This window comes from Toxorhynchites rutilus, chromosome 2 (genome assembly GCF_029784135.1).
Source record: "Toxorhynchites rutilus septentrionalis strain SRP chromosome 2, ASM2978413v1, whole genome shotgun sequence".
NCBI classification, from domain to species: domain Eukaryota; kingdom Metazoa; phylum Arthropoda; class Insecta; order Diptera; family Culicidae; genus Toxorhynchites; species Toxorhynchites rutilus.
Window position 1 is genome coordinate 227753032 of NC_073745.1, and position 25393 is coordinate 227778424.

Genomic DNA, 25393 nt, shown 5'->3' on the forward strand with positions numbered 1-25393 from the left:
TTCGTTGGTGATGTCGATGGCTGCTGTTTCCGTGTGGCGGTAGCTCTTCGGGTTGAACCCGGCTGGTGGCCCGCTCTTGCACATCGCCCTCCAGCCGCTGGCCGCTCGCTCTTACGCCCGTTCCAGGACCAGCTCCAGTTCGGGGACCCTCCTCGGGCGATCGCATTCTGAGTATTCTTCGTGAACGTAGCTCCATTTTCTGGGTGTATCTCCTTTGCCCGGGAGACAGCGGGTTGGCAAGGCCTCCATGACCCGGGAGGCCTTCCCCGGGAGAGATATAGCGCTCTGACTCGCTCGCACCCCCTCACTTAGCCACTTTCGACACCCGTTCTCGGAGCCAAGACCAGGTGTGTGTTTCCAGTTCACGCCCGATCTAAAAATGTCGTCATATGATCTTCGTGGAGGCGTGAGATAGGAACATTTGAGACCAACAGGTAGGCTCCTACCCTAGTGTTGATCCCCATTTGAGAATTTTTTTTTTTTTTTTTTTTTTCTCTCTGCACCTGCTGCTTGATCTCGTCGACTTGCGTTTGGGAGAGCATATTGTTGCGTACAATCGCTCTACGCCTCGCGTTCATCGCGTTTTGGTCAAGCCTCCCGACGAACTCTGGATACGCTTCCTCGAACATTGCGAGTATTCGAGGGCGACCGCTCATGTCCGTCTCCAAAGCAGTGCAGATGTAATAGGCGCGGATCACGAATTCGTTCATTTCGTGTGTCCACATGATCCGGCGCCTAGTAGTACCCACAAGTGTGGACGACTGTCGTCTGACAGTCGCAACACGCCTCGTAGGCGCAGCGTTTCGTTGGTGATGTCGATGGCTGCTGTTTCCGTGTGGCGGTAGCTCTTCGGGTTGAACCCGGCTGGTGGCCCGCTCTTGCACATCGCCCTCCAGCCGCTGGCCGCTCGCTCTTACGCCCGTTCCAGGACCAGCTCCAGTTCGGGGACCCTCCTCGGGTGATCGCATTCGTAGTATTCGTCTTGACCTTAGCTCCATTGTCTGGGTGTATCTCCTTTGCCCGGGAGACAGCGGGTTGGCAAGGCCTCCATGACCCGGGAGGCCTTCCCCGGGAGAGATATAGCGCTCTGACTCGCTCGCACCCCCTCACTTAGCCACTTTCGACACCCGTTCTCGGAGCCAAGACCAGGTGTGTGTTTCCAGTTCACGCCCGATCTAAAAATGTCGTCATATGATCTTCGTGGAGGCGTGAGATAGGAACATTTGAGACCAACAGGTAGGCTCCTACCCTAGTGTTGATCCCCATTTGAGGTGGACCCCCGGTGAATCCCCATTTGAGATTTTTTTTTTTTTTTTTTTTTAAGAGGTGAGGAACGCTCTACCAGCCTTACCTGGGAAGGGTTAACCCAGACGTCGAGTGGGGATCGCACCCACAAAAACCAAGCCCTCTACTCGTTGCCTTATTCCCCCTGGGACCACATCTAGGCGACTACTTCAGGGGGCGGCTGTGCTCATGCACTTCTCGAGTTTTCAACGCTAACTAGCGTTGTCCTTCCCTTTTTCTCAATATTTTTTCTTTCCATTCGTTATTAATTCCACTGCGCTGATGTCCTCTTCGCAGGCATTTTGAATTTACCCGTCGAGACGTGAACCGATTAGGAATTGCCCTCCTACTTGACGCGCAACCCGTCACAGCCACCCTCGCGGGGTTTCTCACCTGTCGAGACGTGAACCGATTAGGAAGCGCCCTCCAACTTGACGCGCGCCCCGTCACAGTCACCCTCGCAGGATTTCTCTTCCCAACGGAGTGCCGATTAGGCAGTGCCCTCCAACCTGACGCGCACTCCGTCACAGCTACTCTCGTGGGGTATTCACCATTTTGATCGTGGCTTCATCCTTGATGCTCGTTCCTTCGAAATGTTCGCGGTGTTCCTCCATCCAGGCCACGATCAGGCGTTGTCAGGTAGGCCTTTTGCTGTTCTCCGCGGCAGTATCCGTTTACCTGTCGAGACGTGCACCGATTAGAAAGCGCCCTCCAACTTGACGCGCGCCCCGTCACAGTCACCCTCGCAGGATTTCTCTTCCCAGCGGAGAGCCGATTAGGTGGTGCCCTCCAACACAACGCGCACCCCGTCACAGCTACTCTCGTGAGGTACCATCTCTTGCAACAACCGTCGCCGTTGTTCACCTTTCACCGTCGGACGTTGTCAGCACTTTGGTCAGCCCTCCACCTTCGCTGCAGCTCCGACATGATTTGTGTGATTGCACTGCTCACGGCATTCCAGATCATCTCGTCGCGACACATCTCCTCCACAATATTCTCGACATGAAGTGCAGGCAGCCCCTCGCGCCTTTCGGTGAACCTGGGACAGACAAAAACGACGTGCTCCGGTGTTTCCTCCATATCTCCACACTCCGGACAGAGGGGTGAAACTGCGTGCCCGAACCGGTGTAGATATTGCCTGAAACAGCCATGCCCAGACAGAAACTGCGTCAAGTAAAAGTTAACTTCACCGTGTTTCCTGTTCAACCAGGTCGAAAGTACCGGTATCAGCCTGTACGTCCATCTACCATTTTCTGCCGTATCCCATTCATACTGCCATTTGTCCAACGACTCCGCTCTCATCAATTTCCGGATACCTCTGCTTTCCCGTCGCTTGTAGCACTCGCTATCTTCCGCCAGAGTGATGCAGATGGGAATCATTCCGGCGATTACACACACAGCTTCTGTCGAAATGGTCCTATAAGCACTTACGACTCGCATGGCCATGAGTCGGAATGTGCTGTTCAGCTTCCTCCGATTTCGGTGGGTTTCCAGAGCCGCCAACCAGGCAGGGCCACCATACCTCAGTATCGACGAAGATACACTTGCCAAGAGACGCCTCTTGCTGCTGCTTGGGCCAAAGCTATTTGGCATGATCCTCGCCACCACGTTGATGGCCTTTGACGCCTTCCCACATGCATAGTCGACGTGCTGGTTGAAGTTCAGCCGGTCGTCGATCATGACTCCGAGGTACTTCACCGCCCGCTTCGAAACGATGGTATGTCCTCCGACCGATACCTCTGCCCGCAACACTGCCTTACGATTGCTCACTAACAGCACCTCGGTTTTGTGATGTGCCATCTGGAGCTTTACGCTGTCCATCCAACTACCGATCATGTCTACAGCCTCAGTCGCCAACATTTCCACCTCCTGAAGCGTCTCGCCGATTACGATGTCGTCCGCGAAGCCCACGATCTCCACACCTCTGGGTAGCTTCAGCCTTAGAACACCGTCGTACATCGTGTTCCAAAGCGTGGGACCTAGGATGGAACCTTGTGGAACTCCCGCCGAGATATTCTTCAGTATCTGTCCCCTGTCTGTGTTGTATACCAGGATCCGATTCTGGAAATAACTCCTCAGTATCCTGTACAGGTAGCCAGGGACCTTCAATCTGTGTAGCGCCTCGGCGATGGCCTCCCAGCTGGCACTATTGAAGGCGTTCTTCACGTCAATCAAAATCACCGCGCAGTAACGGTCGCCTCTTCGTTTTTGTTTAAGCGAGACCTGAGCTTTCTCGATTACTGTCCGAATAGCGTCCACCGTCGACTTTCCTTTCCGGAACCCGAACTGCATTTTCGACAATCCGTGGTCATCCTCCGTGCATTTCACCAGTCTGTTGAGAATAACCCTTTCCAAGAGCTTTCCCAAAGTATCCAACAAACAAATAGGCCTATACGACGCTGGATCTCCAGGTGGCTTTCCTGGTTTCGGGAGCAGCACCAACTTTTGTATCTTCCATTCCGCAGGGAAGAGACCGTCATCCAGGCATTTCTGCAGCACCACCCTGAACATGTCGGGGAAAGCAAGGATCGCCGATTTCAGGGCCACATTGGGGATTCCATCGGGGCCGGGTGCTTTTTTCAACTTTAGACCTTTTGCCACCGCGATGAGTTCTTCGTTGGTGACTTGTGCGTTCTCTGCTTCGTCCTCACCGTACAGTATGGGTGGCCACGTCGGTGGGTCGTGCTGCGGAAAGAGTCCATTCACAATGACCTCGAGTTTTTCCGGACATAATTCCATGGGAGTCGTTGAACTACGGAATTTCGCCATCACGATTCGATATGCTTCACCCCAAGGATTTGCGTCGACGTCTCGACACAGCTCCCTATAGCAGTTCGATTTGCTTCTACGTATCTCTCGTTTCAAGGCGGCTCTGGTCGCTCGGAAAGACGCGCGGTGCTCCTCTCTCTCTACATCGGTTCGTGCCCTCTGGACTCTTCTTCTGGCTCGTAGACAGTTAGCGCGGAGGATGCTGAGTGTCTCGTTCCACCAGTAGGCTGGACGTCGTTCATTCGTCGGGTTCAGTCTTCTCGGCATCGCTGTATCGCATGCCCTCACCAATGTTCCTGTCAGCCCGTCGGCGCTCAGATTACGAGTTCTGCTGTCTATGCGTAGTGCTTCGACGAAAAGCTCCTTGTCAAAAACCTTTGTCCTCCACTTCCGCTCAAAGGTTCTTGTATTCCGTACCGCTGCGGGATTCCGTTGGCCGACACTATACAGGATTGCCTGGTGGTCGCTGTGTGTGTATCCCTCCGACACTCTCCACTTCGTATTAGCCGCCAGTGATGGACTGCAGAAAGTTACATCGATGATGGATTCGCGGCCGTCCCTTCGAAAGGTGCTGCTAGTGCCTTCGTTCAGAAGTGTGACGTCTAGTTTTGCGAAGGCTTCTAGTAGGCTGTACCCCCTGGCGTTGGTGCATCTGCTTCCCCACTCCTCAGCCCAGGCGTTGAAGTCTCCTCCGATGATGACTGGTTTGCGGCCGCTGACCTTATCCGTGAGTACGTCCAACATCTCGTGAAACTGCTCCGCTGACCATCTTGGGGGTGCATAGCAACTACACATGAAGATTCCGTTGATTTTGACGATCACGAAACCTTCCTGTGAGCTTTCCACCACTTCTTGGATGGGGTACCTTCCCATCACTAGTATTGCAGCCATCCCTGCTTTATCCACCACCCATTTTCCGTTATCGCGAGGAACTCGGTACGGTTCTGCGATCATTGCAACGTCGCATTTAGTTTCAGTTGTTGACTGCCACAACAATTGCTGTGCTATGTCGCAATGATTGAGGTTGAGCTGGGTAACCTCCATTACTGCGAACCCGCAATCGCCTTTTTGTACGCCGGACATTTGAAGCTACCTGTGACGTGGTCGTTTCCGTCCTCCTCCTTGCACAACATGCACCTCGGTTGCTTGGTGCAGTCTCTAGCAACGTGACCTTCCGTCCCGCACTTCCTGCACAATTTCGATCTGTCAGGACCACCGCAGTTTTTCGCCTGGTGACCGAAGCCCATGCATTGAAAGCATCTCTCCATTTGCTTGGCCATACGAGGGGGAGCTTTCATCGGGCACACGGACCACCCCACTTTTATTTTACCCTTCTCCACCAGTTTATTCGCAGCTTGTTTCGAGAGCCGTATCGAGGCCGTTTGTGTCCCACCGTATGCCTTTCTCAGCCGGATTGTCATTGGCACATCGCCAAGGTCACATTGTGACTGTAACGCAGTTCTCAATTCCTCAACAGTCGTGATCTCGTCCAGATACCGGCACTCGATGGTTGATTCCTGAGAGAGAGCTCTCACCTTCGCCTCCTCCCCTAGTGACTTCTCAATGAGTTGTTTGAAAGCGGAGCTCTTAACCGCTGGATCTTTTTTAAGCTCGAAGAGCATCTCGCCTTTCTGCGTGCGCCTAGTTTTCACGACGTTCTCGCCCAGTGTCTGCAACTCCGGATCGTCTCTCACTTTCCGAAGGATAGCTGCATACGATACTCCTGCTGACACTTCAACGATCAAAGCATCGCCCTTGATTCGCTCCACTCGAGGTCCGAGTTTCTTCTTTTCCTGCTCAACTTTTTTCTTCTTCTCCTTCTGTTTTTTGCGTTTTTCTGCCTGGTTATCGACAGTACGCCATTCACTGCTTTCACCTCCTTTCGCGTTACTCAGATCGTTCTTGGCCTTTTTCAGCTCTTCTTCTTCTCCTGGGGTGTCCCTCCTTCGCTTGTCCGATCGTGTGTTCAGAGGACCCTTCGGCGTCTCAAGTATCTCGACGGGTTTCTCATTCGCCTCGAGCAGAGCCTTTTCAGCACCCTCTGCTCTCATCTGCAGCTCCTTATGCTCGCGTTCAGCAACCATGACGACCGATCTGATGCTCGTCACCAGATGTTTTATTTTTAAGTGGACATTGTTTTTGTCCTTTACGAACTCGTAAAGTTCGTTGACCTTTTTCCTAACGTCCGTGATGCTGAGCCTCCCAAGTTGCCCTTCTTGGGATGCGCTTGAGGTCAGCGTAAACAACTGGCTCTGTACGGAGCCAAGATCTCCTTGGAATGCTTGGGCGGCAAACACTTCTTGTGGTTTTGTGTTGCTTGTACTCGTTGTGGCTACTCGAGTGACAGGTGACCTCAGCATTCGTCCGCTTCTCGCGAACACATTCTCCTCTCCATCGTTTGTTGGTGTGTTATTGCAACTATTCATATTTTTCTGGGTCCCAACTTCGGGCCGCTATCTCCGCTCGTTGTACATAGTCGCTACCAGTGATCCCATGGTTATCTATGCAAGCAGTGAGGCCATGCAGGGGTTGACACGGTCCTTCATGGGGACCGTGTTCAGAGCCAGATCAGCGCAAGTCAGGAATGTGACATCTGACGCCTAGTACCTAGTGCCTGGGCCTAGACGAGCATCGAACGTACCCGAAGACTTGCCAAGTTATTACCAGGACGGGGGCAACCGCACTATTAGCCCAAACGCCATTTCAGGACGGTGTCACCCTTCCTTACTCAGGGAACAGGATAGTACGACTGTCAGCCTTTAGCGTCGTGTTGAAATCGTTTCCGTATCGTGTCCGTTTTCTATGTCGTAACCAGTATGTCGTAATCAGGATCTTACTGGCGTCAATCCTGATGTGCTTGGCACTCCTTTCGTGGCTCCTGTACACGGTATTTCCCCCGTGCAATCTCCAATAGGCTTTACCGCGCCCTTACTCGCGTTGTCACCCGATTAGTCGCCTCATACGACAGGGACAGGGACCAAGACCCGAAGTGCTATTCTAGGCCGACAACTCCACGGTCTTGTGTGTGTGTGTGTGTGTGTGTGTGTGTGTGTAGAATGAGACGCGCATCACATAAGTGAGAAGAAATGTTTTGTATCTGAGTTCTGCGCCGAGTACATTTTGCGCTGTCGTGCTTATGAATTTTGTGCGCTTCGCACCAAGAGCGAACACGAGTGTTCTTTGAGCGCGCACTGATGAACATTCAACTCAAGCGCAGCGCTGCGTTTGTTTTCTGAAGACTGATTTTGTTTTACTCAATAAAAATAATAATAAAAAAAAAATTATCAAAAATTGAAGTACAGGTCGGACTCGGTTATCCGGAGTATTGATTTTTTTTTTCACTCCGGATAATCGAATCCTCCGGATAATCGAGTCAAAACAATTTTTTTTCTTTATTTGTTTTTTTTTGCATGTATTTTTCGTTTTTTGAGAGGAATTTGATTTCTGATTCATCCCTTTAAAGTCAGAAAACACCATTCTCACATGAAAAAAATTAATTTATTATTTTTTAAAAAAAATATTATCATCAAATATGATCGTCTATCTCAGGATGTGATAGACGATCATATTTGATGAAAAAAATCCTTCTACGCATTTGTTCGAATTTCAACAATGACAGAGTTACAGAACTTTTGTTTGGTTTCGGACTCTGTTGCTTCAAACTGGCTCTACATTAAAAAGTAGGCTACGGAAGACGATTCTGATGTTTTCATTTGAAAGATGAGAAAATATAGTACAGGATATAGTAGTGAAACAACTGAATCAGTGAATTTTAATAACATTTTGGAAGAAAAAGACTTAAAAGTTAATAGTTTTTAATGTGTTATTATTAATTTTATCCTAAAAATTTATATTAAACTAGATTGTTTTTATTATTAAAAATGAAGTTCTTTAACCGCTCCACCATTAGATATTTGACGCACAACTTCTATCTTTCTTAATTTGGCTGCAATATCGATATAAACAATTCCTGGTGAAAATTCAAGCTAAATTTTAAAAAATCACGATTTTTACCCCACTGTACATGTAATAGCTACTTAAACTTCACCTTAGGTCACATTTCTTCATGAAATAAGCCATATTTGAAATATAAAAAAGTATTTTTTTCCAAACTAAATATAATCGAGTCCAAAATTGTATATAATCGAATCACATATAATCGAGTCTGTATATAATCGAGTCCGACGTGTACTGATTTCTATTAGTCAATCATTTTTTGACGTAGGACTACGTCTTTCATTTCTATACCGGGGTGTAAAATCAAAGTTTCGAAAACGAAAGCGTTACACCGGAGACCGAGATTTTGAGCGTTAATAGCTTCTAAACAACTGAACGAAATGGTATGATAAACACTTCATTCGAAAGATAAAATGTCTACGCGTTCTATACTTGTTACTTTCTGATCTAAAAACTTGTTTCAATAGTCTTAAAATTGCTTTCAAAACAGGCTATTGAAATCACCAATCGGTATATAAGCGAGCGCCGCTCGGAAATCCACTCAGTTCTAATTGAACAGCGATTGGAGCATGTTGTCGCTGTTGTGGTGAAGCTCTTCGTTTAACACGAAAGCGCGGATGAACGGTGTCACCAAGAGCCTGTTTGTGCACCTTAGGCCAGAAGGGAATCCATCAGGAGGAGAGTGATGCCACAAACGGTTCCCCGGGAAGACCTCAAATCAGCCGCTACACACACACATACACGCGCGGAATTCTTTCCGTTAGGATGCCATTCAGCATCGAGAAAGATCCGGAAAATAATCTGCCAGTTCCTCTGGGAATTTAAAAGTACATTCATGTGAAAGAGTTTATTTTAATGTTTTCTATCCATGTAACACTGTGACCAAATACATTTGGTTTTGTGATTTTTCAATCAATCGCAATTAACAGAATAGTTTCTGAAGATTATTCTTCCCCATCAGTAGGATATTTCCGTATCCAATATTGGATGCATAAAACCTTGTGCCTCCAACGTAACGCTCTCGTTTTCGAAGTCCCCCAAATATTCATTTATTCATTCATTCAGAATGGATTCAAACAAATGATCTCTAAACCAACGAAAGTCCTACGTCACCCTTGCGGTTATACCATAGATATAACCCACTTCCTGTTTTTTTTTTTATTAAATTCGTTTATTTTTACAGGCTCAGTTACATAAGTTTAAAGGAGCCGAATTCTTAATTATATTTTTATTACCATACATAAACATTTTCTAAATCTAAGGTAAGTAAGGCAGAACACCGATTACTCGCGGTCTACTCGAGTTTAGAAAGGTGACATATTTTTTCAGGAAAAGGATGGGATGTCAAATCATTTCATTTGATACCAATATTGAGGGGATTGCAAAAAATATATCGACCATTTTGTGGCGGCGACCTTTTCGAATTTATGTTGTTCATAGTGTAGTGTATTCTCAAAATCAAGCCATTCAGCCATTTTTTTCCGGCGGCTAAATTGAATTTTTCAAGATCATGGAATACGCAGTTTTATAATGACAGTAGAATTAAATGTATGTTCCAAATTTCAGATCAATCATTCAACAGGAACGGGGTCAATTTTCTATTAATGTGGGACAACCCTACAAACATTCAAATATACATAGAAACAGGTCAAGCTGAATGAAACCATTCAAAAAGTAATTAGTTGTTTGGGGACTGCGGCCATCTTGAAATAGGATTTTTCATTATCTGCTATGTTCTACTAGTCGCGAACTTTCTTTTGATACATTTTGGGGCATTTTTCATATATAACTGTGTTTTACTAGTCAAGCCTTTTCATTTGATACCCATATTGATGTGGTTCAGAGAAAATAGGTAATCCGCACATGGAGGCGATCTGGTGTAGTGGTAACATCCATGCCTCTCACGCTAAAGGTCACGAGTTCAATTCTCACTCCCGACATTCTTCCAAAAATGGAAGTAAAAGTGACGAACCAGCCAAATGAGTTGAAAGTCACTGTAATACAGATAAAAAAAAAAAAAAAGGTAATCCGCCATTTTGCAGTGACCGCCATCTTAGATTTGCATTTTTCATGAATAACTATATTCTACTAGTCAAGCCCTTTCATTTAATACCCATATGGGAAACAAATATATATGGCGCCATCTTGCGGTGGCGCCCATCTTGGATTTACATTTTTCATAAATAACTGCATTCTACTAATCAAGCCCTTTCTTTTGATACCCATATTAGCTATTCAATATAGAATTATTATACAAATTATTCAAAATTTCCGAAAATCAAAAATAAAATACTCCAGATAATCGAGTCTCCGGAAAATCGAGTCCGACCTGTACTAAAAAAAATTTGAAATTTTGAAATTTTTTTTTTTTAATTTAGAGATTCAGTACTACTCTAATTCATATTTAAATGTGTTCCTACGGCTTTTCTAGATATGAGTGATTTTTTTCAGATTTTTTTCAGTGTTGCGCGGTACAAAAAAATATTTTTTTATATTTCCAAAGGGTCTGGCTGGGTAAGGGAGTAAAACGTGCCCTCAAATCAAATCACCAGCTGTATGGAAATTATTGTGAATTAGAGTACTAAATAAAACATTTTGGCAGTAGTACCATATATTTGAGTCCTTATATGGTGTACCATAGAATCTATAGTGAAAACACACACACACTCGTTTTTTTCACGCCATTCTCAATAGCTTTGAGACAAAAATATGGAAAAAAAATACTGAAAGTACGTCAATTTTGTATGTGATACGGTTGTAAGTAACATATTGTTTAAACCCGAATTTATCATTTCCAGAAAATAGGAATTTCATTTCATTCCCAAGTCATCAATGCTTCCACTAAAAGGACTCTTTGCCGTTTCGGTTCTTTGGGCATACTTGCGTTACGTTTCATCGCCAGGGTTTTACCTCGCCCAATATTGCGAACGTTTTACTGTCCCCGCCGAGGCCGCCAGAATTTGAATTTGTCCGGAAGTGCCTAATCAAATCAGCGTTGCCACTTTACGGCAGAGGTTTCTATTTCCTTCGATATTCAATTACGACATTCCTCGCCATCAATGCATACCGTGTCATTTCGCGCGGCGTCGTTCGATGGTCCGTTTTCTGATGCTGCCGCCGCCGGAAGCAATGCGTCGCCTCCGAGTTTCAGCTCGATTGAACTTTATGCATGGCAACATTTCGCACTTTTTCTCACAAGCCGTCAATCGGGCGCAATTTACAATTCGGAAAAGCTTCATAAAACTCGGAGCAACAGCCCCTCTCCAGTTACTCTTTGTTCGCTCAGCGACGATGTTTAAGCTATGTGAAACGGATCGCCTAACAAGTCCGTCAAAACAGTCTCCTTTCATTTCCATCTCCATCATCGACGCCGCCGTCATCGGCATCTGAGAGCGATTTGGTTCGATGCTTTCGCCTCCCACTTCCGTTCCGTATAGTACCCGGAATGGTTGTTACTTTCTAAAGCCCATGCAAACACATCTCCCACAAAAGGGGCCTCCCATGTACACCCCATAATCATGAATGAAGTTCATGTTATTTATAATAATAAAAATAAATTTCACAGCGGATGTAAATCTATTCGAAGACTTAAAAATTATTTTCCTTTCTGAAAGAACTCATTTCCGCTGCTGTGATTTTTATGTTTGCATCGCTTTCACTCACCGCCAGTTGCCGTCTCCCCTCCCCCTCTCGCGCCGAACGTTCCTCGCTTTCCCATCTCATCGGTGCTATTTTTCTTTTGTGGGTTTTCCCGTCGTTTGCGTCTTGTATGATGACGTGATTCTGCTATAAGTCTTCCAGCAAGGACTTTTGGACGTCTGCTCCTCCGCGCTGCGAACCGATACCGGAGGGGATAGTGGCAGGCTCGTTAAGAGAAGGGAAAAAGCGATGTTTTTTTTTCCTTTTGGCGGCTTCCTCGAAGAGCAGTTCCTGCTGCTGCTGTTGCCTGTGCTGCTATGTGATGTTATGATTCTTGATGTTTGAGATCGAGTTTTCCCAACCGTTCTTACCCTGTAGTAGGTAGGTATTGTAAACAGTCAATAGTTCGATTTCATAGCCGGAGGACCTTTGGAGGCCAGCGAGTCAGCGACCAGTTCACTTGGTCTTTTGGGTTGGGCTGATGTCGGTGTATGTATGTACATTTGTATACCTAATAGACTGAGATTATTATCTCAACAACAATTTCGGAACGATGTTTACGTTTCCTAGACAGAAAGCAACTATTTCAAATTGATCTCACGTTTCTTTCCCGATTGATTAAAAAATTGGGAAAATTATAGCATCACTTCATTGCTTATTGGACTCTAAGCAAAAGGTCTTCTCAGAAAATATTGTTTTTCCCAGGAACCTTCAGATTGTGCCATCACTTGAAGGTGGATTGATCTCGATTTTATTCATTTTTCCACATATCGATGCTCAAACGAAGAAAGCATATCCGCTTGAACGGTTGAAAGTTTGTTGATGGAGGACCATTTCCGAGAACAGCGGATCAATATACTTGGAAAGTGTTCAGCTGGAGTGAAACAGTCATGCGTAGCCGGTACTTGCTGTAAAGATCGCCTGATTTGGGAAGTTATATCTTTCAACAAACTTCGCCAATAAACTGGTAGTGAAGTATCACAATGATACAGTGCAAATATTGCCATACCAAATGTAGTAAAATTATACCAATGATTATGGTAATAAAATATTTTACTCCAGGATCAGCAAACCCTTATAATAGACGCTCCCGGGAGGAAAAATATTCCCAAATCCAAACGAATTAATTTATCCATCATAAAGCGCACAATAATGCCCATCATTCCACAAATAATATCGGCACATCATTTGCCGGAGGATAAAAAAAAGGATGGTCGGAGCGTGAGAAACACTTGATCCTGTTGCCTGGAACGCTATACTATTTTCGTTCTGTGTATATGTGTGTGTGTGTGTGTGTGTGCGTCCAACAGTGGACAGAAGCTGAGCGGAGGAAATCGAGTGCGATCACTAATAGATTGCTTTTCCAAATGGTGCAAATATTTGCCGAACGTGTCGATATCAAACGACCGCTTCCATCGCAGCATCCAGCACATCTAGCCTTGCAATCATTCCTAGAGAGAGCATCAGGCATGACGGAATTCCGCCGGTTTCTCAGCTGCATTCTTTTTATGATGATGATGATTATTATTATTGTTAGTTTCGTAACCACGCAGACCGTCCAATGCCCCGAACGATGGCCGCTCCGTGTGCAATAAAGCACCTTCTCAATTATCAAGTTGTGGATTTGGGAAAAAGCTGTATTGCGAAGTCCTTCGGGTATTTGATTCTGCATTAGTTGTAATGTTGCTTTCTTTAATTTTTGATCGACTATCGTAATTTTCGATATTTTCGATTTTTATTTTACAGAAGTAGAAGTGGGAGTGCAATGGTTACTCACGAAATAAATTATGATTGATTCAGAATGTGAATTTAAACATGGCAAATTTTTCGCATTGTCTCACTATAAATAAAGGCGCTAAAAAAAATCGTGTTCAAAAGTGCGGTGTTAATAAACGGAGAGAATGCAGTGAGCAGTGATTGCTGCGATGACAAAATTTGCACGAGAACGGTGCGGTTGTAAACACTGATGGGCAAGGTGCCCATCAGTGTCATGATCAAAAGGATTGACAATAAGTGTCTTCAATAACGTGACAGCTAGGCTTTCGACATCCGATCCAACCCCAATCAATATTTTGTCACCTTACACGGTCAATATCGCCCTCAACCCGAGACAACGAAAGTATCCGCGATGTCTAGTGGCGACATTCGAGTTTGGGATCCAAACTATTCTCCATCAGATTAGAAGGCTGAAAGGCAATTTTCAATTGGTAAAATTTGAATGAAAATATCTACTTGGTATCATTTAATTAGTTGAAGCGCGTAGTCCTAACCCTAACTTAACCTTTTTTCCTCTGAATTTTCAGATATTCCTACTAAAATTTATTATTATAATATAACGTTAATTTCAGACACAATTTTTGCATGGGATTTTCTCACCACTTGCAGAAAAAAAGTGATTCGCATTCACATAGAATACTAATTTGATTCGGAAAAGTTAATTTTCATTCATAATTTACACTTTAAAACTCGTTTTCCTTCTCAATAACACATCATAATACTCACTTCACAAATACAGACTGTTCCTTTCAGTTTCAGAGATGCCAGATTATTTTAGTTTGCGAAAATATATGCAAGTTATATTATCTGCAAGCAAATGTTTTCATTCCGTAAATAAGACTATGACAGTAGAACCCCGATTATCCGCGAGCGGGTGATCCACCGTGCGGATTATTCGCGACTGCGAGTTCCATAGTAAATCAATAGGCCTTTCCGGAATTTGTTGATGAGTGGTAGGCTCATGATCTTTTGTTGTGGTCATGGCTTTTACATTATTTAGCCACTGGTATACACGACCTTATAGATGGATAGTTTAATGATTTCTGTATTGATAAAACATAGTTTTTATGTTGAAACATTTTTTTTCATGTTTGCATTTCTTTCCTTTTCCTTTAATGGGTCATCCGCGATTTTCGTTATTCGCGATGAGTTTACTCGACTATTCCGCGGATAATCGGAATTCTGCTGTAACTTGAATTAACACGTGATGTTTTTTCAGCTGCGATTTTCCCAGATCTTCTCATTCTCCAAATTTTATAACGGAGTGTGAAGAAACACACAACTTAGACTAAAGTGGCTGCCTCGCTCGCTAGTGCAAAGAATGACCGAGTTCAACGTTAAAAAATTCTTCAGACGTTGTAAATTTTCATTAACTTTCTCACCATCACATTGTCAGTTTACTTTAAGGTTTTGATTTGTTTCGTGAAAAGTACCGTATTTTGCTATTTAAAGTACAGTAATTTACATTTAATGCGACATTTTTCTAATTGGACAGACCTGTATGCGACACGTTTAGTTAGACATTTTTGTAAACATCGAGTTCGGGCCCAGACGTCGACGCTGTACCACTCTCATCTTCAATGTCCAATTACAGGTCAAATCGCCTCCAATGCGACACTGAGTGGTTCTCCGGCATGTCGCATTGAATGTAAATTACTGTATCAGTTTTCCAAACCAAAAGCTTTCATTTATGATTCCTACAATTTCAGAAGTTCATAAATTTTAATTGCAATCGCAAAAAGACTAACAAAAATTAAATGTCCGCTTGCAAATCTGGCTACTCAGTCTGGAAGTCCGTGAGGTAAAACGTCACCATCATACATCCATATGAAATGTCACGATATTGATGCCCGAAAATCAGAAAATCCGGATTTCTGCGTTGTCGGCCATGTTCAGCTGTCATTATGCTCTCAAATGTCATCATATCGTCAATAAATTTGACCGTGTAAGGTCCACTTAGGGCGATTACACATTATCCGGTTTCCGCCGGACCGGTTTGAAACCCAAATGGCAAATTTCGACCGTACCAACCTCTTTACGGCGCCGTGATGCAGCCGTCCACTGCGACTGCAATGTCCGGGGACCGGACAAGCAATATAAGCGATGACAGTAGTATTGTGTCGTCGTCTGGTGATGTCTCCACCAGGGGAAGGCAAATCATTCTCTATAAGATTATTACACACGGCGCCAGTGGTTGTATGGTTAGCGTAACAGCCTCACAATCCGATCGGCCTGGGTTCAATCCCAGCTGGCGTCGTTGGGATTTTCTGAGGCGAAAAATCTCTGGTTACGTCTTCCTTCGGAGCGGAAGTAAAAGAAGTTGGCCCGGCTCATGAGTTGTTGAGTCTGATAGGTAGGAACAGGTGGAGTCGCCTCCCTGATGTCGGTGATTGGCACTAAAGTGGCGGAAATAGGCCGACGAAAAATAAGCGAAGATAAAAAAAAAAAAGATTATTACACCTCAAGACAGTTTTAAGTTGTTTAAATTTTCAATGAAAATTTTTACTTCATGTTATTTGATTGCTTAAAACCCGTGGTACTGATTCTTCCTTAACCATTGTTGTATGATTTCTTTGATATTTTCACTAAAACTCATCATTTTAATATACAATCATATTCAAACACAATTATTGTTCAGGAGGCTTCCCCACTTGCAAAAGAACGTATTACTCTATTTCATAAAGAACACCTTTTTTGTAAGAAGAAGTTAATTTTTATTCATAATTTTTATTTTAAGATATGTGTTCAATGCACCTGAAAATCCATTCTCACCATCATTTCCCAAAAGAGGAGCACGAAGCTTCATGCCATAAAAGCGAGTTGACAGTTTTTGTCATGTCTGTTAGTATTAGTACAATTCAGGCAATTTTCACCCCATGTATTAATATGTGTGTGCTATTGACGTTTGTTTGTTGATTTTGGAATCAATCAGAATTTGCAAGTGATATGGATACCGAAATTTTTATTTCGCTTCTTTATTCAGCTGCTGTGGAACAGGTTCAGTGATAAAAGTTTCTGCAAAGGCGCACGAGGACATCATGGAGCATATTGCCGTGGACTGTGGGTGAACGGTGGGTGGTGTTTTTCGACAAATTGACCGAGTTTTATAATTAACTTCTGTTTTTGTTTTGTTCATAGATAAGATCCCTTATTTGAAATTGCTACTAAATGAGTTCGAAGATGTCAAACAAATCTCCAACTGGTTCATCAAGGGATAAATTTTGAGCGACTTTGTCGAGCTGAATGTCAAGGTCAGTTTTTGTTAATTTGAACACATTAGAAAAAGCTCTTCCTCCTAATGTTCTTATTCGATATTCCACACAGTTCAACCTGACCCGGAACGCGATCGACTAAGAGGTGTTCACGACCAAACTGTTCGATCTGTACTCGGTGGTCAAGATGTTCCGCTGCCGAACGCCGAAGCTTCGGCTCTATCAGAGCGGAATCAACCAACTGTTGGCATATCTGATTCGGTCATTCTTCGCCCAGGATTTGTGTATTAACAGCTGTGCGTTGATGCAAAATGCCCTCGAGAAGCCGTGTCTGCCCAAAATGTACTTGCTCGAGGAATTGCGGCATATGCTGAGCGCGTTTCTGGACGAGAATCTGCGGAAGCAGCAGTGAGATAGTGTTTGAAGGAAAATTATGTTATTTTAATTGTGAAGATTATTATTGCAATGGTGGAATAAAAAGACTAGAATAGATAGATGGGCACACATTCTCTCGTAGGAAAATTCTAAGATAATCACAGGAAGAGAACACATACCACATATAATTAATTAGTGCCACTAGGTTATTACGAAATGTTATTATTATTGGTTTTTCAAATTCTTCTTGATGAGCGCTTTTTGAAACCGGTCCGGCAGAAACCGGATAATGTGTAATCGGCCTTATAGAACAAGTATTAATTGGTTGCCGTTGACACCCAATGAGGTACATATAGAGGTGAAGCAGTAGGCGAAGTGTATCTGTATTGGCAAGCCAAATATCGTGTCGTAATTATTTGCATTCAATATGGAATGTATATGCAAGAAACAAAACAATGTTGAAAGTACTTACGGTTGCATGATAATTCGAGCCAAAATTCTCATGAAACCATTCAACTGGTTGTTTTTTAACAGATGACAACTATACCGTGGCTTATTTCGATTATTCATGTGGTAGAAAGGTCCAGGGAGCAGTCGTATGCTTAGTTCTCGAAAGCAGTAACATTTTCGGTGAAATTTTGATTAATTGGCGATCATTATCTCACAACATACACACCGACACTAAGAGCCTTCGAAACATCAACTTCATAACGGTGAAATAACGAAACTTCGTTTGTTTCTATGAACGTGCGGGAGTGAAAATGGCACATGGAAATATCACTTTTATCCGTCTTTTTCGACGTGACGTTTTCGACGACGTAGCCTCATATTCAGCGGGAGTTCTACAAAAATGTATGTTTTTAATTGATAAATTACTTCCTGGAAATAGCATTTTTACATGGATGCGGTGGGCAATCAAAGATAAACACAACGACTGACGTCACTATTTGCGAGATAGTTATGGCAGTGCATGTTATGTCGCTCGAAACTCGTCCATCTTCATTACCTTTTGACGTAGAACTACGTCTTTCAGGAAGGGTGCCAAATCAGAAAACAGGTCACGTTTTCATGAAATAAAGTTAACGTAAATAACTATTTTCACTGTGAACGAATTCTCATGATTTACATACCAATCGAATCGAAAATTCTCTAAGATACGGTTTAAATACTGTAAAATGTCAAGCTTTATATAAACGCCCTAACTGCCAAGTTCTGATTGGCCCGATTTACGGTTTCCCCAACACAGACGTCAAAATCGTTGTACCTTTGGGAATCCGCTTTGCAAATATACATGCAAGTCGGTGATATTTTTTTCGCACTGAGCTGTGTTTCCCTAACACGGACTTCAAAATCAATGTGCCTGGGGGAATCCGCATTGTCAAAACATGCAAGTTGGGGGTATTTTTTCGCACTGAGCTGTGTTTCCCTAACACGGACTTCAGAATTAATGTGCCTGGGGGAATCCGCTTTGCAGATACATACAGGTCGGGGGTATTTGATGGTGTTGAGTACTTTTGTACTTGCTTGTCGTTGTGTAGACCGGAATATGCTTCCCTCAAACGTACTTTTAAACTGAGAAGCCTGGGAAAATCGTCATTTCAGATACCAGAGGTAAATGAACTTTCGCGGTACGAGAACTTCGTAAACATAAGATGTGCAATAATTTCAGAGGGAAATGTAAAATACAATGATCGTTTGACAATTTTTCCGTTCACATATTTCGGTAGTCCTAGGCATCATATCAAACGTACAAGGACGTTCATCAAATTTATTTGTAACGAAGAACATAATCTATTACAAAAATTCCGATGCGCTTCAAAATAGTATTCGAAGTGGTAAATAAGCGGATGACATAATATAATTGCGTAGTTCTACGTCGAAAATATGCAGTCGTGTCCTAGATACAACCCCTTACAATTTTTTTCTAGAACATTGGTTGACACCAATGTTTTTGTTATATCAAAATTTAAAGTTCCTTTTCAAACATTGTTTTTTTAGTGAGCCCCCACAGGAAACATCTGCCACTTTTTCGATTTTTGATGAGCTTCTAAACAGCGATTTTTCATTAAAAAAATGACTCATTTTAACAAAAATGGCCATCGTTTTGGCAATTTTTCAAATTTTCAAAAACCACTATGTAACGCTTTAGGTATTGTCCTAAGGTTTCAAAATATTTATTGTAATTCGTTCTACGACACCCCGTTGCTTCAGAACCGATACCTTCAGCAAGGTACCGATTTCAAATCATCAAACTGTCAACAGCGTAATAATCATAATTCGTCAAAAATTCGAAAATACATCTTCAAATATACCTTAAACAATAACCAAAATACTCGAACACTTCATTTTATTCCCAACATCCGATAAAAAAAAATCACGAAAATTCATTACTTTTCAACCTTTCTGACAGGGGTCCCCCCTTAAGTTAACAAAAACCTCTGAAATTTGAGAGTCTGCTTACAATGATCTACATCATTTTTATAATGTCGTTATTTTAGTATTCCTTTGTCAAGGTTTACTACTGTCTACTTATTGATGAAAAACCAATGCTCCATTGAAGCTGCAAATTTAGGTTGATTGGTGATGAAGATATTGCTGCTGTTGTCGCAAAACCGGACTGAGGAAGATGTGAATAATGAGTCTGTTCGAGGGATGCTACCATTGCAAAACCCGCAGTGGTGGACTACCATGTCTGATACATGGGTTGAGTCATTTTTAATCGAATCTAAACATGGATTTGTCTGCCTTTATCGGTTCTATTCATCCGTCCCTTAGGCACCGGCTGTGTAAGTCAGAACTTGAAAGCTATATTAAGTGCCTCCTTTGGTGTTTTCGCTGGCTTGAGCGAACTCAACTTTAGTTGTTTTTAAGTTCATCAGCATATCCTGGCTGGGAATTTGGCCACCTACAAATAGCCGGATAATATTACATTACCGCCAATTCATTGGTTCCAGCGGACGAACAAAACACAGCGCTATTTATCGTACTTTCAATTGATCTTCGGTCCACCTCAGCACTTGTTTTTCTTTTTCTTATTAAACTTAGCAGCCTTACCTGGGCCGCTTTCTTTTGTCGTGATATCACAACATTTGTCAGCGTCACAGATTTCTTCTCAAAATAATTTGTGTAATACTGGTATCCGCACGGTGAAATTTGAAACGGTTACAGATATATATTTTCTCCGCGGTTGTCAGGAATGACAATCGTTAAACTTACCAACACCATGTAGTAAAATGTATCAATCGTTGGTAGGGATGTGTATTGTATCTGACATTCATTTTTCATACGGTTGGTAATATGTACAGACAATATGTACATTCTACTAATGTTTGCATTACCATATATTTGTCAAATTTATTAAATACTAGCTGACCCGGCAAACTTCGTTCCGCCCAAAATTTGTGTTTTGTTATCAATACCTTCAAACATCCACGTTTTCTTACAATGAGCAAGTTTATGGATCCAATCGCAGATTTGTTCATTGATTGATCTTCCAATCGACCCCGTTGAATTTAACTTTTACTATAAAATTCTTAGTATTTCTAACAAAACTCATCATCATAATATCAGATTATTTTAAGACACAATTCAAGATTTTTCAACCACTTGCAAATAACATGTTTCTCCGTTACATGGAATAAATGTTTTATACAGAAAATATGATAGAATAAAGACAGCCCTAAATGGATAAATTCCTTCCTCGAGTTATGTTCTTATCAACACATCCGGTGATCCTTTTATTTGTATAGATAAAAGAAGATATAGGAGTGCGTTTCATCACATTAAAATCCATTTCCAGTTTCGAACAAAAATCAATTTCGCTAGCTCGATAATGTAGGGGGGAGGGGGGAGGAGTATCTAACCACCGTAAAACCATTTATTGCACCCTAAAACCTCCACATGCCAAAATTGATTTCATTTGCTTGATTAATTCTCGAATAATGCAGCAATTTGTGTTTCATTTGTATTGCAGCCCCCCCTTAGAGAGGGGGGAGGAGAGTCTAACCACCATAGAAACATTTATTGCACCCTAAAATCTCAATATGCCTAATTTGGTGTCATTTGCTTGAATAATTTCTGAATAATGCAGAAATTTGTGTTTCATTTGTGTGAAAAATGGTGTATCAACTTGCTAAACCTACCTACGGTCATATTGTAAGTCTACTGTACTCTAGTGTATTAATTGTGAACTTTTTAAAAATCCGACCAGAAATGATTGGAACGTACATTTCCATTTTTCAAGTTTCAGTGATGTTCCCTTACTACCAGTACTTCGCATGAAAATCTTCTGCTTCTGCTTTATACTGAATAGAACTCCAAATGTCTTAGGCAACTTAGGCGAAATCATTGAAAAATTCGGGTTTTTTTCGTTTTCGAGGTGTTAAGACCAAAGAGACAGTATCATGAATGAGACTTTTCTTTAAAAGAAAATGCCAAAAATAGTGTTTATTTTATCAGATTCTCTTGCAATTGCGTTGCAGCGTTACGAGTTGCAGAAAACATAACACGAAACAAGACAAATGATATACCAATCTGAAGACAATTGTGAATTATTCCTGATTTATTTTTAAAGGCGGTGAAAAAAGGTGGTTATGATTCTTTGTCCTTTTTTTCTAGAGAAAGTATGCCAAATTTGTTATTCCGTTTAAGATGAAGATATTTTGATATTAAATACATGAATCACTGCAGCTTAAAATTGATGCTACCGGTGAAAACCGTTGAAACAACTTACAGCAGATAAGGATCGCAATAGAGTCTGTCTGCAGCAAGATTAGCTATGTTAGAAACTCAGTTTAAAATTGTAGGTGAAAAAAACAACTAAAAGAGCAAAAGTTGGAAGCAGAGTTGAAGAAAAGAGACATAGTGACATTCGAAGGAAAAAACAAACATCAAAGAAAAGAAAAGAAAAAAGACGGATGGGTAATGTCGGGACATAACCGGAGTGACGTAGGACTATACAAAACGGACAGCTTTTGTTAAATATATATTTTAAATATATTGTTTTATTTTCTTCTCCTACGTGAATACCTACCTATCTACCTGAAAAATGGATTAGTTTACTGTTTACTCTTTATGAATATGTTGATGGTTCTGAAAAGAACCTTTGGTGTTGTGTTTTTGTTATCACTCGATATTCCCATCTTGTTCGGTCAAACCTTCCTGTTTAGCTATTGCGTTTGCCACTCGCCACAGCTTTCACAGTTGGAAAATTTCTTCCCATCCAGCTTGTGACATATTGTTCAGTAAATTACATTTAATGTGACGTGCCGGAGAAATACTTTGCCACTCACTGAAACTAATTGTTGCCTTGATGAGCGCCGAACCGAAGCTGCTCTGTTCTTGATGCGGGTTTTCTGATTGTCGTGAGCAGCTTTGCAAGCCAACTCGAGCACTCCGACGGCCGAAACTCTATAATCGCTGTTAGGTATACTGGTGCTCCGGCACCAATCCGTTCGGCCTAGTTACCCTTGCGGAGCAATCAGTGAATGCGACCAACAGGGAACTGGAGACCTGCACGGTTCGAGTGAGACTTTGCCTTTCCCTTAACTTGTCCTCCTTTGTTACGTCCACGATGCCGATGCCGTACAACCACACGGGTTTACGGTTTGAAAGAAAATAAGATATTTTTTTGGGGTCCGCGTGTTTTATACTCTAGCGGTACACACTCACAGGATAGAGACAAATCGGCAGACTCAGCCAGAGGGGCGAGTCCAACGAGACGAACGAATGAGCGTTAAAAGGGAGCGATGGCAAAAAAATACATTCATTACGATTTGTTCGCTCGTTGGATTCACATGCAGGCTAAAAAGGGTCCTTTTCAGGATCACAAAATTATCTTCAATCTAAAGAGTTTATTGTTTTGTTGTCACTGGATATCCCCATCTTGTTCGGCTAAACCTTCCTGTTTAGCGATTTGTTGCCACTCGCCACAGCTTTCACAATTGGAAAATTTCTTCCCATCCAGATTTGTGACATGTTGTACAGTAAATTACATTCAATGCGACGTGCCGAAGCGCCACTCAGTGTCGCATTGGAGGCGATTTTAACCTGTAATTGAACATTTGTGATGACAGTGGTACAGTGTCGACTTTCAATGTGGGGTCATAATTTGGATCTCTATGTTTACAAAAATGTCCAACTAAATAAGTCGCATTACATGTCCATCCAATTAGCTAAATGTCGAACTAATTGTAAATTACTGTACTTTCAATCTGGAAACAATTTAAGAATTGGTGAAAATTGAATAATCTGGACAGTCCCCAACTATCAATAAGCTCAGAACAACTGCCAAATTCACATACTCATCAGATCATGGCAAACAAATTATGAAAAAATCTATTTGTGTTTTATTATTATTTTGGATAATGTTTTAGAAAGCATTGAACTGTATTTCGTAAACTCTTTTTTGAAAGGTTTAATGGCCCTGAAAAGCGCCTTGTTTTATGGAATGGTTCCAATTTAGAAAACTTAGTACTCGTGGTTTTGAAAAAAACCATTTCGAACGCCTGATGCCGTTTTGCGATTGCGTTTGCCACTCGCCACTCGCTGCAACTGCCTGTTGTCTTGATGTCCACCGAACCGAATGTGTTCTGTTCCGAATACGGGTTTTCTTATCGTCGCGAGCAGCTTTGCCAGCTAACTCGATCACTTCGGCGGCCGAAACTATATAACGCCGGCTAGGTGGACTGGTGCACTGGTACTAACGCGCTCGGCCTAGCTACCCTTGCGGGGAACTCCAGATCAACACGGTTCGAGCGGGATTTTGCCTTTCCCTTCACTTTTCCTCCTTTACCATGTCCAGACATGGCTGCTTGGGTTGGTTGATGTGTTGATGTGTTGTGATGCGAACCGATGTGGTGTACGGTTTGAATGAGAATGATCGTTACGGCAGAGGAGCGGGGATTTTTAAGCTGACTGGCTGGCTCGAGAATTACGCATGTGTGAGACTGCGACCAATGTTTCGTTCATTTTTTTCTTTTTCCTTTCCAATCGTGCTTCATTCTATTTCGCTGCTGCTCTGGTTGCCCGTTTTGGTCGGTACGATTTGAGGAGCACAAAATGGACCAATCAAAAATGGGCACATAGTGCATTTTGACAATGCTTGATATTTCACAATTATTCAATTATTTATCTCAAGAAAAATGAAATGTTATTCGTTATGATAGATGCGTAGATATATTTCCTATCAATTGATGCAAAAACCTTTGCGATCTATTGAGAAATGCTCGAGTTATAAGCGTTCCAAATCTTGCATTTTTTCCTACTTGTTCAGTGCCTAGATTTCCATTTCACCCCCTATATCTTCCGGTTAGACGTAGTCCTACGTCAAAAACCATTCCGAACGCCCTCGATGCCGCCTTGTTCTGGATTTGCCACCAAAGCAGTTTGTATAAAGAACAAACTTTTTTCTTCTGCTACCTGATGCCGTTTTGCGATTGCGTTTGCCACTCGCCACTCGCTGCAACTGCCTGTTGTCTTGATGTCCACCGAACCGAATGTGTTCTGTTCTGAATGCGGGTTTTCTTATCGTCGCGAGCAGCTTTGCCTGCTAACTCGATCACTTCGGGGGCCGAAACTATATAACGCCGGCTAGGTGGACTGGAGCTCTGGTATTATCGCGCTCGGCCTAGCTACCCTTGCGGGGAACTCCAGATCAACACGGTTCGAACGGGATTTTGCCTTTCCCTTCACTTTTCCTCCTTTACCATGTCCAGACATGGCTGCTTGGGTTGGTTTGTTGATGTGTTGTGATGCGAACCGATGTGGTGTACGGTTTGAATGAGAATGATCGGTACGGCAGCGGAGCGGGGATTTTTAAGCTGACTGGCTGGCTCGAGAATTACGCATGTGTGAGACTGCGACCAATGTTTCGTTCATTTTTTTCTTTTTCCTTTCCAATCGTGCTTCATTCTATTTCGCTGCTGCTCTGGTTGCCCGTTTTGGTCGGTACGATTTGAGGAGCACAGAATGGACCAATCAAAAATGAGCACATAGTGCATTTGGACAATGCTTGATATTTCACAATTATTCAATTATTTATCTCAAGAAAAATGAAATGTTATTCATTATGATAGATGCGTAGATATATTTCCTATCAATTGATGCAAAAACCTTTGCGATCTATTGAGAAATGCTCGAGTTATAAGCGTTCCAAATCTTGCATTTTTTCCTACTTGTTCAGTGCCTAGATTTCCATTTCACCCCCTATATCTTCCGGTTAGACGTAGTCCTACGTCAAAAATTGCGAGAATCTATATAAAGCGAAGCTATTCCAATGACTATGCGGGAAGCTTATAAAAATAAGAAACCGGGCCGCTATTTGTATAATAATAGTTGATTTTATGCTAACTTCATAATCCAGAAATACCCCTTCCGAATAT

General features: G+C 42.7%; 1 protein-coding gene and 1 long non-coding RNA gene across 11 annotated transcripts in view; both read left to right on the plus strand.

The window, feature by feature from the left end:
• LOC129768064 (CUGBP Elav-like family member 4) overlaps window positions 1-25393 on the plus strand; it is a 1369849-nt gene that overhangs the window by 592781 nt on the left and 751675 nt on the right. The gene's annotated exons all lie outside the window — the stretch shown is intronic.
• On the plus strand, window positions 16170-17133 carry LOC129768065 (uncharacterized). The gene is made up of 3 exons (XR_008741624.1): window positions 16170-16496; window positions 16564-16676; window positions 16750-17133. It is a non-coding gene; the product is annotated as an uncharacterized LOC129768065 (long non-coding RNA).